The following is an 18,619-nucleotide window of genomic DNA, read 5'->3' on the forward strand; positions in this document are numbered from 1 at the left end:
GGACGTGTTTACATCCTGCCGTATCAAAAATGACCGGGACGTGTTTACATCCTGCCGTATCAAAATGACGGAGTGTTTACATCCTGCCGTATCAAAATGACCGGACATGTTTACATCCCGCCGTATCAAAATGACCCGGGACGTGTTTACATCCTGCCGTATCAAAATGACCCGGACGTGTTTACATCCTGCCGTATCAAAATGACCCGGACGTTTTACATCCTGCCGTATCAAAATACCCGGACGTGTTTACATCCCTGCCGTATTCAAAATGACCCGGACGTGTTTACATCCTGCGCTATCAAAAATGACCCAGCTGTTTACATCCTGCCGTATCAAAATAACCCAGTGACGGTTACATCCTGCCGTATCAAAATGACCCAGAGTGTTTACATCCTGCCGTATCAAAATGACCCAGTGTTACATCCTGCCGTATCAAAATGACCCAGACGTGTTTACATCCTGCCGTATCAAAATGACCCGGGACTTGTTTACATCCTGCCGTATCAAAATGACCAGACGTGTTTACATCCTGCCGTATCAAAATGACCAGACGTGTTACATCCTGCCGTATCAAAATGACCCGGGACGTATTACATCCTGCCGTATCAAAATGACCCGGAATTTACATCCTGCGTATCAAAATGACCCGAGTGTTTAATCCTGCCGTATCAAAATGACCCAGTGTTTACATCCTGCCGTATCAAAATGACCCAGTGTTATCTCTCCACAGCACAGTAGAGCACAGTACAGCCCAGCACTGAACAACACAGCACAGTAGAGCACAGTACAGCCCAGCACTGAACAACACAGCACAGTAGAGTTCAGTACATTGTACTTTACTCTTCTCTAGTGTGCTCTAGTGTACTGAACTATACTGTACAGTACTATAATGTACTCTACTTTCCTTTACTGTACTGTTCTCTATTGTGATCTACTGTAAGTGTACTGTCCTGTGCTSTCCAAACTTGTGAAACATCGACGTCTATGATTGGTTCGGATTTGGTCCGGCCTGGGCGGACTGACCAAATTTCAACCACTTTCCAACCAACATCCACGGATGTCCAGTGTCAGTCGGTGCTCAGTAGGTAAGGCTGCTGGTTACAGTAAATGGAAAGAGGGTAGGTGGTAGGTGTCAGTAAGAGCTGGGAGAAGTGGCATTAACTGGAGARAGAGAGAGAGAAGAGCGAGTTGGAGAGTGAGAGGGAGGAGTTGTCCMGACTGTTTTMACAGCCTTGCTYTGACCACCAGATAACAGAAATACAAAGAAAATAGTTATGAGCTGAACATAACAGTATGCCAGTGGAAGGGAGGACAGTAGCAGGTGACCCAACAGTGGTTTGTGACTACTATGATTGGAGCCAATTTCTTTGCAGTAATTTGATTCCAGATTTTTCTATAATTCACTTAATAATTCATAAACAAACTTGATATCTTTAAAAACACAAACTAATTGGTAGGTCTACCTTTACTTGTAACAGAATTACAAGGCAATGATTCTTGAACTTACAGAAGGTAAACAATTTCTCTTTCTTGTTGATATTATTTGACAGGGGTCGTTATTGTCTTTTGATGTATTTCTGATACGTTTTACGACTTTTTCTGGTCGACGTTTTCTAAGAGTCCTTTTCCATCTGTTTGACCAGAAATCAAAGCCTTTGCTTTTTCCCAATGGGTGGAAAATGGCTGAAAAATGTATATATGCCTTAATTTCTCAAAAATATAGACTCTTAGCTTTTATTTGACACCCAAATTGACATGATCCTATGAACTTCCCATGTATAAATGAAGGTGCTGAAKGTTCGGTTGAACCGCAACACTTGCAGGTTCCTGACGGAGGCACAGTCATTCAACACGACACTGGATGTCAGAGAACATCACATTGACCCACCATTGACAAGTCGATCTAGCCAATCTAGAGTGAATGCTTGTCCAAACTGCTCTGAGTGAACTGGGCCTATAACTAATRTCGTCCTCAATACACAGGCAACGTGACTGATGCTGAAATAGGCCCTCTTTATCCCTTATCCAGAAATGAGCGTGGTAGAGGTGACTCATGACGGATGTGCTATGGTGTTTCAAGCACGCCACAGCTTTTCAATTGCCGATTCAGAAGAAAACACTGCAGGTTGATTCAGAATGTTTACGCTGTATCTAAGGTGCTAATGCATAAAACAAACAAACTCTGTAAGCGGTTCCTCTCAGGAAGTCACGTCATTGGATCTTGAGGCAAAACCACACATGTCCTTAAATCACAGCGTGAACGTCCTGAGTGATTCCTTTGTGTTTTTGTCCTTTATCTGTAATGGATTGAATTTKAGCATTTCCTGGTTGCATCAACGTCTGTTACAACACTATATACCATATATTAATAGCCATTTAGCAGACGCTTTTATCCAAAGCAACTGTCATGTGTGCATACATTTCCCATATGGGTGCCCGCAGTGGGAATTGAAACCATGACTCTTGGTGTTGCAAGAGCTCTAATGACTGAGCCACGCAGGACCAACCATCTCTGGTTGGATAACAGTAAAACGTCAAGATAGTCAAGGTAAGATAATGGATTCTTTTAGTTTTTTCTCCAGATCATGAATCTGAGAACATTGATATTTTATGACAAAACATCACTGTACTTTACACAGACTGTGATAAAAGTCACAGCAGTCTACTTTATTCTGAGACAGGAGTGTAAAGGAGCATTTACATCTTGTTTTGCTTGGCTACAACATGAGGATCTTTGTTTTTGTAGATCTGTGTCTGGGGTCAAAGAGCCTCAAAGGTTCCGCAGCATGAAAGATGTCTGACTTATAGGAATASTAGGATCAGTTGAGTTACAACATGTCAGATCTGTTAGTGAGGGAAAGGTATAGCATTGTTGGACATTTAGAATGCACACATTATAGGCCTACTACATTATAGACATTATAAATGTCACATAAATGTTCCTGATCTATAAGATGAGAACATCCACATATTGCAGTATTGAGTAAAACCATAACTGCACAGTGCACGGCAACTTGTAGCTCGTATCAGGCTTCGATTTACGATAGAATTTTCAATCTCAATTTTGTATCATCTGAAAATTCAATGAAAGTGAGTTGCTAAAGTCAAATGTTGTCTCATAGAATAGCCTATATGATACAATGATAGAATAAATAAATCAAATAGAAAACTCATTTGAATCTGGGTGAGAGGTTTTACATAGAGTTAGCCTAGTGAGGACTAGACCACACTGCCTGCTAACAGAAATAGGCTAGCAGTGGTGGATGGAGAGTGAATCCATTGGAAATCAATAACTTTTTGACGGCATCACTTTTGATTTAAACAAAACTTTTCATATATGTTTGCCCATGGAAGAAGTGGTCAGAAAGTGACTTTTTGGACCTGAATGGCAAAACATTCACGAGATAGAGGTGCTCAAGTTGACCCATTTTGCATACCCCACGCTACAATGAGACATCCATGTCTTCATCATTGGAAAAGATAAACGGTTGAGTTTGATATAATTTAGTGTGTGGTCAAACAATTGTATTATTTCTTGAACATTTTATAATTTTTTTATAACAATTGACAGTTTTACATCTTTAACGACAATTATCTAAAAACACGTCAACTCTGTTGTAGCTTAGACCCTATTTCACATCATTTGAGGTTTTTGTGTTGTGCCAACCATCAGTTAAGAGACAACATGTTCTTGAATACAGCTGGGTGTCATTTCAATCATAGAAATATAATGAATAGAATGGACCTTTCCCTTCAGACCACTGCAATTTGACTGGTACACCATTGAAATTTTACCTTCTAATTACTACCACAAAGATGAACGCCGGTCCACCCACCATCGAATGTCAACATAAATGGTAATGTCTGCAGTGATGTAGAGTACTGAAGTAAAAATACTTGAAAGTACTACTTAAGTAGTTTTTGGGGGTATCTGTACTTTACTATTTATATTTTTGACAACTTTTACTTTACTTAACTACATTCCTAAAGAGAATTAAGTACACTGCTCAAAAAAATAAAGGGAACACTAAAATAACACATCCTAGATCTGAATGAATGAAATATTCTTATTAAATACTTTTTTCTTTACATAGTTGAATGTGCTGACAACAAAATCACACAAAAAATTATCAATGGAAATCAAATTTATCAACCCATGGAGGTCTGGATTTGGAGTCACACTCAAAATTAAAGTGGAAAACCACACTACAGGCTGATCCAACTTTGATGTAATGTCCTTAAAACAAGTCAAAATGAGGCTCAGTAGTGTGTGCCTCCACTGCCTGTATGACCTCCTACAACGCCTGGCATGCTCCTGATGAGGTGGCGGATGGTCTCCTGAGGGTTCCTCCCAGACCTGGACTAAAGCATCGCCAACTCCTGGACAGTCTGTGGTGCAACGTGGCGTTGGTGGATGGAGCGAGACATGATGTCCCAGATGTGCAATTGGATTCAGTCTTCGGGGAAAAGGGCGGGCCAGTCCATAGCATCAATGCCTTCCTCTTGCAGAACTGCTGACACACTCCAGCCACATGAGGTCTAGCATTGTCTTGCATTAGGAGACCCAGGGCCAACCGCACCAGCATATGTCTCACAAGGGGTCTGAGGATCTCATCTCAGGTACCTAATGGCAGTCAGGCTACCTCTGGCGAGCACATGGAGATGCCACCCCACACCATGACTAGACCCACCGCCAAACCGGTCATGCTGGAGGATGTTGCAGGCAGCAGAACGTTCTCCACGCGTCTCCAGACTCTGTCACGTCTGGCACATTGCTCAGCGTGAACCTGTTTTCATCTGTGAAGAGCACAGGCGCCAGTGGCGAATCTGCCAATCTTGTGTGTTCTTGGCAAATGCCAAACGTCCTGCACGTGTTGGGCTGTAAGCACAACCCCCACCTGGGACGTCGGGCCCTCATACCACCCTCATGGAGTCTGTTTCTGACCTTTTGAGCAGACACATGCACATTTGTGCCTGCTGGAGTCATTTTGCAGGGCTCTGGCAGTGCTCCTCCTTGCACAAAGGCGGAGGTAGCGGTCCTGCTGCTGGGTTGTTGCCCTCCTACGGCCTCCTCCACGTCTCCTGATGTACTGGCCTGTCTCCTGGTAGCGCCTCCATGCTCTGGACACTACGCTGACAGACACAGCAAACCTTCTTTGCCACAGCTCGCATTGATGTGCCATCCTGGATGAGCTGCACTACCTGAGCCACTTGTGTGGGTTGCAGACTCCGTCTCATGCTACCACTAGAGTGAAAGCACCGCCAGCATTCAAAAGTGACCAAAACATCAGCCAGGAAGCATAGGAACTGAGAAGTGGTCTGTGGTCACCACCTGCAGAACCACTCCTTATTGGGGTGGTGTCTTGCTAATTGCCTATAATTTCCACCTGTTGTCTATTCCATTTGTACAACAGCATGTGAAATTTATTGTCAATCAGTGTGCTTCCTAAGTGGACAGTTTGATTTCACAGAAGTGTGATTGACTTGTGATGACATTGTGTTGTTTAAGTGTTCCCTCTTTTTTGTTGTTGAGCAGTGTACTTTTACTCCATACATTTTCCCTGACACATCACTACATTCTTAAAGAAAATGATGTTACTTTTTACTCCATACATTTTCCCTGACACCAAAAAGTACTCATTATATTTTGAATGCTTAGCAGGAATAAAATGATCTAATTCCACACTTATCAAAAGAACATCCCTGGTCATCCCTACCGTTTTTAGATAATTGATGTTAAAAGGTTAAAAAAGTATGGATTGTTTTTTATTTTAATCCTAGAAATGATACAATAGTTTGACAACGCTGTTTGTCACCTTTCAATGATACCAATCTCAACCGTCTCAATCTCAATCTCCTCCAGTGATGAAGACATGGATGTCTCATGGTAGGGTGGGTTTGCAAAAACAGGTCAACTTTGAGCACCTCTATCTCATGAATGTTTTATTATTTCGTGTCCAAAAAGTAACTTTCTGACCACTTCTACAAAGGGCAAATATGTATGGAAGGTTTCATTTAAATCAAAAGGGTGCAGTCAAAATGTATGAATTCTAATGGATTTACCTAGAGAGAGTTCATTTCAGGGTACAACAGCTTGAAGTGTTCAATCAAAGTGCCCTGACTTGACCCTGAGGTGAGCCGACAGGTGGATCATGTGTCATATCTAAGTTAATAGGAACCTCATAAAGCCTTGCCTGGTGCAGACCATGCTCATGCAGAATGACACACACACACACACACACACAACACACACACACACACACACCACACACACACACACACACACACACACACACACACACACACACACACACACACCACAACACACACACACACACACACACACACACACACACACACACAATACTAGAGATGTATTTCTCAGAAATAAATAAAGGCTAAGCCTGTAGGTCTACACAAACACACGCGCACACACATCCAGTCATTGATGGGTTGTGTGTCAATGCTGATGATGGCATACACACAGAAACAGACACACACACACACATTGGCATCACAATGAGCCCCTGTTGGCAGCCTGTGGGCAGTGGAGTGTTTGGGTCCAGTGTAGACCGAGTGCCAGCCTGAGAGTCGGACACTGAGGCCTGTTTCAACAGAGAGAGCCAGGATGCATTGGATTCACTTCAAAAACACACACACCACACACACGTGCATTCGCGCGTGCGCACACACACACACTGTTTATTCTACCCTTCTAAATACTCTGAAGGTCCTGACTGACTCGTGAATGAGAGTTGGTGCCAGTAGGGACAGACAGACAATACAAGTGATCAAAAGTGAAGCAAGCTGCACTAACGTGATGGGATGCCAGAAGGCCTTCTTTTATGTAGTGCATTTAGGCCCGAGCTGATTCCCTGGTCAGTTTATGTACGGAGTAAGGCATTGGACAGTGGTTGCTGTAGTTTGAAAAAATGGAACCCATTTCGGGTAGCGCATAGAACACAGACATAATCAAGGAGACACACAGACATTATCAAGGAGAAGAAACCCTTACATCATCATCATGATGATGGCGCCGACAGAGATGGTCGCCTCACTTCGCGTTCTTAGGAAACTATGCAGTATTTCGTTTTTTTATGTATTATTTCTTACACTGTTACACCAGGAAATCTTAAGTCTTATTACAAACAGCCGGGAGGAACTATTGGATATAAGAGCAACGTCAACTTACCAACATTACGACCTGGAATACAACTTTCCCGAAGCGGGTCCTCTGTTTGGACCACAACCTAGGACAATGGATCGGATCCCAGTAGGCGACCCAAAACAACGGAGCTGCAGAAGGGGCAGAAGGAGCGGTCTTCTGGTTAGACGGGCACACCGCCCACCGCTCCCGAGTATACTACTCGCCAATGTCCAGTCTCTTGACAACAAGGTAGATGAAATTCGAGCAAGGGTTGCCTTCCAGAGAGACATTGTAATATTGTAATATATTCTCTGTTTCATGGAAACATGGCTCACTCGGGATACGTTATCAGAGTCGGTACAACCACCCGGTTTCTTCACGCATCGCGCCAACAGAAACAAACATCTCTCTGGTAAGAAGAAGGGCGTGGGTGTATGCCTTATGATTAACGAGTCGTGGTGTGATCATAACAACATACAGGAACTCAAGTCATTTTGTTCACCTGACCTAGAATTCCTTACAATCAAACGCTGACCGCATTATCTACCAAGAGAATTCTCTTCGATTATAATCACAGCCGTGTATATCCCCCCCAAGCAGACACCTCGACGGCCCTGAAAGAACTTCATTGGACTCTATGCAAACTGGAAACCACATACTCGCTAATCTGAAAACAAGGCTCCCTAAATTTTATCAGCATATCGAATGCTCGACCCGGGCTGGCAAAAATTCTGGATCATTGCTATTCTAACTTCCGCGACGCATACAAAGCCCTCCCTCGCAAGGCAATCAAACAAGCTAAGCATCAGTACGGAGACAAAGTACAGTCACAATTCAACAACTCGAGACACGAGACGTATGTGGCAGGGTCTACAGTCAATCACGGATTACAAAAAGATAACCAGCCCCGTCGCAGACACCGATGTCTTGCTCCCAGACTAACTAAACAACTTCATAGCTCACGTTGAGGACAATACAATGCCATTGATGCGGCCCGCTACCAAAACCTGCATGCTCTCCTTCACCGCAGCCAACGTGTTAACCCTCGCATGGCTGCATGCCCAGATGGCACCCCTAGCCGCATGCGCAGACCAGCTGGCTGGTGTGTTTACGGACATATTCAATCAATCCCTATCCCAGTCTGCTGTTCCCACATGCTTCAAGAGGGACACCATTGTTCCTGTTCCCAAGAAAGCTAAGGTAACTGAGCTAAACTACTATCGCCCCGTAGCACTCACTTCCGTCATCACGAAGTGCTTTGAGAGACTAGTCAAGGATCATATCTACCTGACACCCTAGGCCTAGACCCACTCCAATTTGCTTACTGCCCCAATAGGTACACAGATGACGCAATCGCAATCACACTGCACACTGCCCTAACCCATCTGGACAAGAGAAATACCTATGTAAGAATGCTGTTCATCGATTACAGCTCAGCATTTAACACCATAGTACCCTTCAAACTCGTCATTAAGCTCGAGACCCTGGGTCTCGACCCTGCCCTGTGCAACTGGGTCCTGGACTTTCTGACGTGCCGCCCCCCAGGTGGTGAGGGTAGGAAACAACATCTCCACCCCGCTGATCCTCAACACTGGGGCCCCACAAGGGTGCGTTCTCAGCCCTCTCCTGTACTCCCTGTTCACCCATGACTGCGTGGCCATGCACGCCTCCAACTCAATCATCAAGTTTGCAGACGACACTACAGTGGTAGGCTTGATTACCAACAATGGCGAGATGGCCTACAAGGGAGGAGGTGAGGGCCCTCGGAGTGTGGTGTCAGGAAAATAACCTCACACTCAACATCAACAAAGCAAAGGAGATGATCGTGGACTTCAGGAAACAGCAGAGGGAGCACCCCCCTATCCACATCAACGGGACAGTAGTGGAGAAGGTGTAAAGTTTTAAGTTCCTCGGCGTACACATCACGGAAAACTGAAATGGTCCACCCACACAGACAGCGTGGTGAAGAGCGCCTCTGCAACAGCGCTTCTTCAACCTCAGGAGGCTGAAGAAATTTGGCTTGTCACCAAAAACACTCACAAACTTTTACAGATGCACAATCGAGAGCATTCTGTCGGGCTGTATCACCGCCTGGTAAGGCAACTGCACCGCCCACAACCGTAACGCTCTCCAGAAGGTAGTGAGGTCTGCACAATGCATCACCGGGGGCAAACTACCTGTCCTCCAGGACACCTACACCACTCGATGTCACAGGAAGGGCAAAAAGATCATCAAGGACAACAACCACCCGAGCCACTGCCTGTTCACCCCGCTATCATCCAGAAGGCGAGGTCAGTACAGGTGCATCAAAGCACAGCCATCACTAACATTGARTGGCTGCTGCCAACATACTGCCTCAAATCTCTAGCCACTTTAATAATTCAAAATTGGATGTAATAAATGTATCACTAGTCACTTTAAACAATGCCACTTTATATAATGTTTACATACCCTACATTACTCATCTCATATGTATATACTGTACTCTATACCATCTACTGCATCTTGCCTATGATGTTCGGCCATAGCTTATCCATATATTTATATGTACATATTCTTATTCATTCCTTTACACTTGTGTGTATAAGGTAGTTGTTGTGAAATTGTTAGATTACTTGTTAGATATTACTGCACGGTCAGAACTAGAAGCACAAGCATTTCACTACTCTCGCATTAACATCTGCTAACCATGTGTATGTGACCAATAAAATTTGATTTGATTTGATCAGACTACTGCAACAGGAGTAAGACAGGGGGAGGGGGTAAGGAACAAACAAGCCATGTTGTTTTCTTTCATTAACTCAGTAGCACAGACCATCAGCTAAAAACTTTGTTTAAGAGAACTTTGGGGGCCTCCCGAGTGRCGCAGAGGTCTAAGGCATTGCATCGCAGTGCTAGAGGCATCACTACAGACCTGGGTTAGATCCCAGGCTGTATCACAACCGGCCGTGATTGGGAGTCCTATAGGGTGGCGCACAATTGGCCCAGCATCGTCCGGGTTAGGAGAGGGTTTGGCTGGGGGAGCTTATATTTCCACTTATGAAGTCTATCCTAAACCAATTGTTACTTCAAAGATTGTCTGGCATGACACAAACTAAACCATGGCTAGTGTTCCAGTTAAGGCTCTATGTTCAGATACACTTGACGAGGCCAGTTGGTGTTATTTAAGCTAATGGAAGGCTATGGCCTTTCAGCATTAATGTAGCCTTAATWAAAAAAAATCTTGAAACACATGACAAAAACAGGATGAATGATTGTTCATCAGTTAATTTCAAGGTGTGTTTGTTATGTCTTTTGAACTGGTATAGGCTTGGTTGTAGGTGGACAGTGCATCAACAATCTCACATTTGGACATGCAGTCAAAAATTATTTGATCAAGACAACTTTCACTCGCTTTAAAAAAAAAAAGGTCATTTTTGTGACTTCTAGTATAAAACAGTTGTGTTTCGGGCTGCCATGGCCTTTCGTTTTAATTAGTAAAGTACATGCCAGGCATGATCCCGCTGAATTCAACCTGTCAGTGTCAGTCAGCCTCCTTAGGTCCAAGTGGCCTCTCTACTGACCCATAGGGGAATGACACCACTGACCCACGAGTAAAGTAATAACTTGCTATAGAGTCTGGCACCTGAGAGTTCCCTTTAGCTCACTCCACCCTAAATGGGTGCAGCAGTGCAAGGACTAGTGTGATGACACAGGGTGCTTGACTGTGGATAAAGAGTTTGAAGCAATGAGAACAATGAGAGAGAGAGTAGAAAGCAGCCATCTGAAGGTTCTATATATCCTTCTCGAGAGCAGGAAACAAAGAAATGTGTTGTAGGTAAACACTGTAATGATTTTGTGCAGTCCTCTTGCCATTGTTAAAAAAAACAGAGCTATGTTAAACGTTAGACTTCAACACCTCCACAAAAAGGCTGTTGTAAACTAACACATCTTAAAACGGAACCTTCAATACAGACATTACACCATTAGAAATTGGAACCGGCACTATATAAGCAAGTCACAACCTATTCGGTTCATGAACACAGACGAAACATCCAATTTGAACATTTTAGCCCGTCTGAAAGCTAACACACAGTTGAATCGTCATTGAGTCTGTATTTGGTAGACTAGCCGTTGCCCCACACAATTGTCACAGATGTTTCTCAAATAAATCGTATTTGTCTGTTACTTTGACTGAAATTAAGGGAGAACTTTACATTGCAACACAGACTAAAGTGGGAATAACATGGCAATAGTGTGGTAACAAGTTAAAGTGACACACTGAACATGTATTCCTCTCAGACGTCCAGAAGACCATAGGACGTAGAGTCTAGTGTGTGATTTGGGATTGGGTAACTTGAATTGCTTCACACAGCCTTCACATTACCAATCTCAAATTGGCTGAATTGACAAGTGTATCTGGATTCAGTCCAGTGCCCATCAGTAAGCTAGAATTCAGAGATGTGGCTAAATGCATGAATGATAGGCCATATTCCACGGCTTGGGGAAACACTAACAGGCTATAGGCCCATCTGCCAAACTTAGTAAGTAACAGCCAGTGGATCTAAAATCAGTAGTTGTTCCTTTGATCAAGCCATGAGGTTGAAGGAATTGTCCGTAGAGCTCCAAGACAGGATTGTGTCGAGGCACAGATCTGGGGAAGGGTACCAAAACATTTCTGCAGCATTGAAGGTCTCCAAGAACACAGTGGCCATCATTCTTAAATGGAAGAAGATTGGAACCACCAAGACTCTTCCTAGAGCTGGCCGCCAGGCCAAACTGAGAAGTCGGGGAGAAGGGCCTTGGTCAGGGAGGTGACCAAGAACCCAATGGTCACTCTGACAGAGCTCCAGAGTTTCTCTGTGGAGATGGGAGAACCTTCCAGAAGGACAACCATCTCCACACCACTCCACCAATCAGGCCTGTTTCGTAGAGTGGCCAGACGTAAGCCACTCCTCAGTAAAAGGCACATGACAGCCCTCTTGGAGTTTTCCGAAAGGCACCTAAAGACTCTCAGACCATGAGAAACAAGATTCCCTGGTCTGATGAAACCAAGATTGAACTCTTTGGCCTGAATGCCAAGYGTCACTTCTGGAGGAAACCTGGCACCATCCCTACGGTGAAGCATGTTGGTGGCAGCATCATGCAGTGGGGATGTTTTTCAGCAGCAGGGACTGGGAAACTAGTCAGGATTGAGGCAAAGATGAACGAAGCAAAGTACTGAGAAATCATTGATGAAAACCTGCTCCAGAGCGCTCAGGACTTCAGACTGGGGAGAAGGTTCACCTTCCAACAGGACAACGAGCCTAAGCACACAGCCAAGACAACGTAGGAGTGGCTTCGTGACAAGTCTCTGAATGTCCTTGAGTGGCCCAGCCAGAGCACAGACTTGAACCCGATCTAACATCTCTGGAGAGACCTGAAAATAGCTGTGCAGCAACGCTCCCCATCCAACTTGACAGAGCTTGAGAGGATCTGCAGAGAAGAATGGGAGAAACTCCACAAATACAGGTGTGCCAAGCTTGTAGCGTCATATCCAAGAAGACTCAAGGCTGTAATCGCTGTCAAAGGTGCTTCAACAAAGTACTGAGTAAAGGGTCTGAATGCTGATATTTAAACCCCCCCCCCCCAATAAATTAGTAATATTTGAACTGTTTTTGCTTTGTCATTATGGGGTATTGTGTGTAGATTGATGAACAAAAAAACAATTCAACCAGTTTTAGAATAAGGCTGTAATTGAACAAAATGTGGAAAAAGTCAAGGCGTCTGAATACTTTCCAAAGGCACTGTATGTCAAACCACGTGTGTGTGTCAAACCACTGAATTTACTTACATAACCTGTTGTGTGAACCAGTTTTCGATATGTTTCTAAGGCTGTGACAATACCAGTATTGCAATATTTTTTCCATTGCAAAAATGAAAACACAAAGCAGACCAAACTCTTTGTTCCTTTAAAAACCTGCTGGATGTAAAATATTGTGTGCTTTAACTTGGAAAATAAATACATGTGACTCTGGATGACAACATAATGATGTTTGTTTCCAAAATTAGGGCAGTTTTCATAAAGAAGTTAAACCCAAACCTGCTTTGTGTTTTGTTTCCTTGCTACGATACTAACAAGTATCGCGATACTGGTATCGTCCCGGCACTAATGTTGACATACAACAGCAACAGTCAGGGAAGTAAACTGTTACAGTTAGGACCTACTTCCCTCTACGGGTGTAATCCTAATCCCCTCTACGGGTGTAATCCTAATCCCCTCACGAGTATAGAAAAAGTGACAGGCCAACACAGGTCTGGTTTTATTCACAAAATGAATAGGCCTTGTCATTCACCAGGTCTATAACAACATTATGTGTTACCATTTTCTTGTGTCTGTATATGCTGACATAATTTCAAGAAGGGGTGTAGTGAGATATGGTTCAAGGGGGTGATGTCTGGTTTATGGTTCATCTGTTGTTTTGCTCTGCTGGTCACTGATTGTGGATTCTCATTATTAACAACAGTCAACACACCTTGACAAAGAATGTGGTATGGAATAGAACTTTATTGAACGGACCCTAATCCCAAAATGTTGGTGGATTCCCCAAATGATTTGGAATTTGGCATTTCCGTCAAATGTATTTAGGTGGTAGGCCCTTGTATACTGACCAAAACCCCTCAACCTCATTACAATGTAATAACTACAATGTAACAACGAGGTTGATGTCATAGTGGGCTAATTACAGCGTTACCACGGGTATAAGAGCAACTTTACACATGTACTATTCTATACACTGCTGGTCATACTAGCCATAGCATCATGGACAGAGAAAACAACACAAAGCTGTAGCCTAATGGCCAGTATTTACACCACCATCGAGGGGCAATCAACACCTTCATGTGGAATTTTTGTAAGGCTACTGTGTTCCTTTGTAAAGTGTGAGTGGATTTGTTAGAAAAGCCTGTTCATAACAAAGGCTGTTATGAAGAGAAATACAGCTTTCTTTATTGCTCTAATGATACTGTCTCATTGATTGAGTGGACTAGAGATCCTGATCAACAACACTCAACATAGCCAATGAATGGCTCTCTGCAATTCTTCCCTGATTACCACATTTGCATAACCTATGTCAACCAGGAATGAAGAAGCTGTTCATGTTGAGATAGATTTATGATTTACAGGTTAAGTAACATAGAGAATATTGGCTAGTAATATGCTAAGTAGTTAATTATACAATGAAAGCTGAGGATGTTTGTGCCTGCCTGCCTCTGTGATCTACCTTTTGTTATTATGCAACAGTAAAAAACCATTGAATCCCTATATAGGCTGAAGCCAGGAAAACCCACCTAAGTTTAGCTTGTTATAGCCACTTGGCTATTGTGGCTTGTCCCTCAGAGCAATTGACATATTGCTGTCCCTTATTACAAGACATCAATCTAGCTACCAAAAGAGAGAGACTTGTTGGCTCGACCCTTCAACAAAATCCCACAATGTCACTGTTCCATGCAGTTAGATGCGGGCGAAATAGCCCCTAAAAATCATGAACTCTCTTTTGTCTAGATTTAATCAGGTGGCTACAACTACACCCTCGTGCATTAACACCGAACTTTCGAAGCCCGAAAGGGTTAATGGTGGACCATGGTTTTTCAAGAACATTCCAGGCAATGGGAAAGATTGGTTTGTCGCTCCAAACAACACAAATATTATGGGAGACATGTGAGCGTCTACGAGAGCTCCCGTCGTATAGAACAAAAAGAGTGCTTCACTGCTATCCACACCCTCCCTTCTAATGCACTTTTCCTTGAAAAGGATCCCGGTGTCTAACTGCAGGGCCCGGCGCCGCCATACACTACCACATAGGCACATAAAACAACACGTATAGCATGCCCATACCACCAAGCGGAAAAGACACAGACAAAAATGAATAAGAACAATACAAATCGCAGCCATAAATCACCAATAGACGCATTAATGCATTAATACGCTTAAATCCTTCATGTCAAAAGAACTAACCTGTTTAGGAACAGTACAGTCCGCTGGACATTGGGTTGAATCCGATTTAAATCCACTATCAGTAAAACAAAGAGGCGAAAATGTCCGGCCAATCCCGAAACAGGCCGAAACACCTCTTGGAGCTTTGCTGAGCATGCGCTGATTAGTCGAGGGGGAGGAGGGTTAGTCGAGGGTTGAATGAGAGTAGACGAATAGACAACATTGTATCGAGCTCACAATTAATTTCGAAGAAACAATTATTGTTATACATTTTTGATATATTTTAAAATTCCGCTCAAATCTGAGGGAAACTCTAAGAAGAAAAAAATACTCAGATATAAGGGTTTAGAAAATTGGGGAATCACAATGAAAATCACAATGAAATAAATGTTGGTTTTTGGGTAAGACATGAGGAGAATCTTGTCCGAATAAGTTTCTTTGCTGTAGGCCTAATGTTAGATTTCTGTAATGCCATTACAGTCAACCTACATTTGAAGCCTGAGRTGTAGCACATTGCTTATAGGCTACAGTAGGATCTCAAAAGTCAAAGTGCTTATGTGCTAAAAATGTACAGTAACGTAGAATGATACTGACAAATAGAGCAATATTTTTGACGCTGGGATTTTTTATTATTACTGTGAAATAGGGTGCTTATAAATGGCCCTGAGGTCTTTCTTACAAGATCACACTTTCAATATGTTTGAGATGTGTTCAGTGGATTGGGTTGGTGCCCCCCCTTGGGTTGTGCCATGGCGGAGATCTTTGTGGGCTATACTCGGCCTTGTCTCAGGATGGTAAGTTGGTGGTTGAAGATATCCCTGTAGTGGTGTGGGGGCTGTGATTTGGCAAAGTGGGTGGGGTTATAYCCTGCCTGTTTGGCCCTGTCCTGGGGTATCATCGGATGGGGCCACAGTGTCTCCTGACCCCTCCTGTCTAAGCCTCCAGTATTTATACTGCAGGAGTTTATGTGTCGTGGGGCTAGGGTCAGTCTGTTATATCTGGAGTATATATCCTGTCTTATCCAGTGTCCTGTGTGAATTTAAGTATGCTCTCTCTAATTCTCTCTTTCTCTCTTTCTTTCTCTCTCTCGGAGTACCTGAGCCCTAGGACCATGCCTCAGGACTACCTGGCATGATGACTCCTTGCTGTCCCCAGTCCACCTGGCCGTGCTGCTGCTCCAGTTTCAACTGTTCTGCATGCGGCTATCGAACCCTGACCTGTTCACCGGACGTGCTACCTGTCCCAGACCTGCTGTTTTCAACTCTCTAGAGACAGCAGGAGCGGTAGAGATACTCTCAATGATCAGCTATGAAAAGCCAACTGACATTTACTCCTGAGGTGCTGACCTGTTGCACCCTCGAGAACTACTGTGATTATTATTATTTGACCTTGCTGGTCATTTATGAACATTTGAACATCTTGCCCATGTTCTGTTATAATCTCCACCCGGCACAGCCAGAAGAGCACTGGCCACCCCTCATAGCCTGCTTCCTCCCTAGGTTTCTTCCTAGGTTTTGGCCTTTCTAGGGAGTTTTTCCTAGCACCGTGCTTCTACACCTGCATTGCTTGCTGTTTGGGGTTTTAGGCTGGGTTTCTGTACAGCACTTTGAGATATCAGCTGATGTAAGAAGGGCTATATAAATACATTTGATTTGATTTGATTTTGATTTGATTGAATTTCACAAAACATTTGAGGAATTGGTTCCCCCTTTGCTGCTATAACAGCCTCCAATCTTCTGGGAATGCTTTCCACTGGATGTTGGAACATTGCTGCGGGGACTTGCTTCCATTCAGCCACAAGAGCATTAGTGAGGTCGGGCACTGATGTTGGGCAATTAGGCCTGACTCACAGTCGGTGTTCCAATTCATCCCAAATGTGTTCGATGGAGTTAAGGTCAGGGCTCTGTGCAGGCCAGTCAAGTTCTTTCACACCGATCTCAACAAACCATTTCTGTATGGACCTCGCTTTGTGCATGGGGGCATTGTCATGCTGAAACAGGAAATCAACTTCCCCAAACTTTTGCCACAAAGTTGGAAGCACAGAATCGTCTAGAATGTAATTGTATGCTGCAGCGTTAAGATTTCCCTTCACTGGAACTAAGGGGCCTAGCCCAAACCATGAAAAACAGCCCCAGACCATTGTTCCGTCTCCACCAAACATTACAGTTGGCACTATGCATAGGGGAGGTAGCATTTTCCTGGCAACCGCCAAACCCAGATACGCCTGTCGTACTGCCAGATTATGAAGCGAGATTCATCACCTCAGAGAACGCGTTTCCACTGCTCCAGAGTCCAATTGCGGCGAGCTTTAAACCACTCCAACCGACGCTTGGCTTTGAGCATGCTCAACCATAGCGACCCCTTTCATGAAGCTCCCAACAAACAGTTATTGTGCTGATGTTGCTTCCAGAGGCAATTTGGAACTCGTGAGTGAGTGCTAGTGAGTGTGAGTATTGCATCCGAGGACAATTTTTAGATGCTACACACTTCAACACTCTGCGGTCCCGTTCCGTGAGCTTGTGTGGACTACCACTTTGTGGCTGAGCCGTTGTTGCTCCTAGATGTTTCCACTTCACAATAACAGCACTTAAAATTGACCGGGGAAGCGCTAGCAAGGCAGAAATTTGAGGAACTGACTGACTTGTTGGAAAGGTGGCATTCTATGACGGTGCCACGTTGAAAGTCACTGAGCTCTTTATAGTAAGGCCATTCTACTGCCAATGTTTGTCTATGGAGATTGCATGACGGTGTGCTCGATTTGACACACCTGTCAGCAACAGGTGTGGCTGAAATATCCGAATCCACTCATTTGAAAGGGTATCCACATGCTTTTGTATATATAGAGCACATAAATTCATTCAATAAGACGTAGTAACACACTCTTATAATAAAATAATTTCACTTTTCAGGTAGCCTAATTTTGTCCAGTAAATAGCCTAACCACAGATCAAGCAACATTATGGACTAAACGTTCAAATCATGTCGCTGCAGAAAATACTGGTTGAATTAAGATCCTACACCTGTAGGTCAAACTCCAGGTCAAACCTAATCAATGGCACAAGATTTGCTTTTTCATTATCTTTGACTGGAGAAACATGTTGCATCACTGAATTTTGGGTGCACAGTTCACAGGTAGACCTCCACACATCCTTCACATGAGTGAGCGAGCACCAACATGAAAAGTCTCAAGTAATCAATTGCGTAACCCTGACAAGCCACTTCGAGTGGCCTGCCCTACACATTGACCACAGGAGGTTGGTGGCACCTTAATTGGGGAGGACGTGCTTGTGGTAATGGCTGGAGGGGAATGGTATCAAACACATGGTTTCTATGTGTTTGATGCCATTGCATTTGCTCCGTTACAGACATTATAATGAACCGTCCTCCCCTCAGCAGCCTCCACTGACATTGACATAAATTATCCATATGTGATCTCATATCCTTTATCTGATGGTAACTCCTCAAATTCAGCATGAACATGAATTGTGTAGTTTATAATAATTGAACACTTGAAT

General features: G+C 43.7%; 1 protein-coding gene across 1 annotated transcript in view; it reads right to left on the minus strand.

Moving 5' to 3' along the window:
- The window catches only part of LOC111965784 (polycomb group RING finger protein 3), a 43,627-nt gene extending 28,381 nt beyond the window's left edge, over positions 1–15,246 (minus strand). The window contains exon 1 of the mRNA XM_023990077.1: positions 15,126–15,246. The gene's annotated coding sequence lies outside the window, so the exon portion shown is untranslated. The remainder of the gene's footprint in view (positions 1–15,125) is intronic.
- Positions 15,247–18,619: the final 3,373 nt, after the last annotated feature.

Source organism: Salvelinus sp. IW2-2015, linkage group LG6.2 (assembly GCF_002910315.2).
Source record: "Salvelinus sp. IW2-2015 linkage group LG6.2, ASM291031v2, whole genome shotgun sequence".
NCBI classification, from domain to species: domain Eukaryota; kingdom Metazoa; phylum Chordata; class Actinopteri; order Salmoniformes; family Salmonidae; genus Salvelinus; species Salvelinus sp. IW2-2015.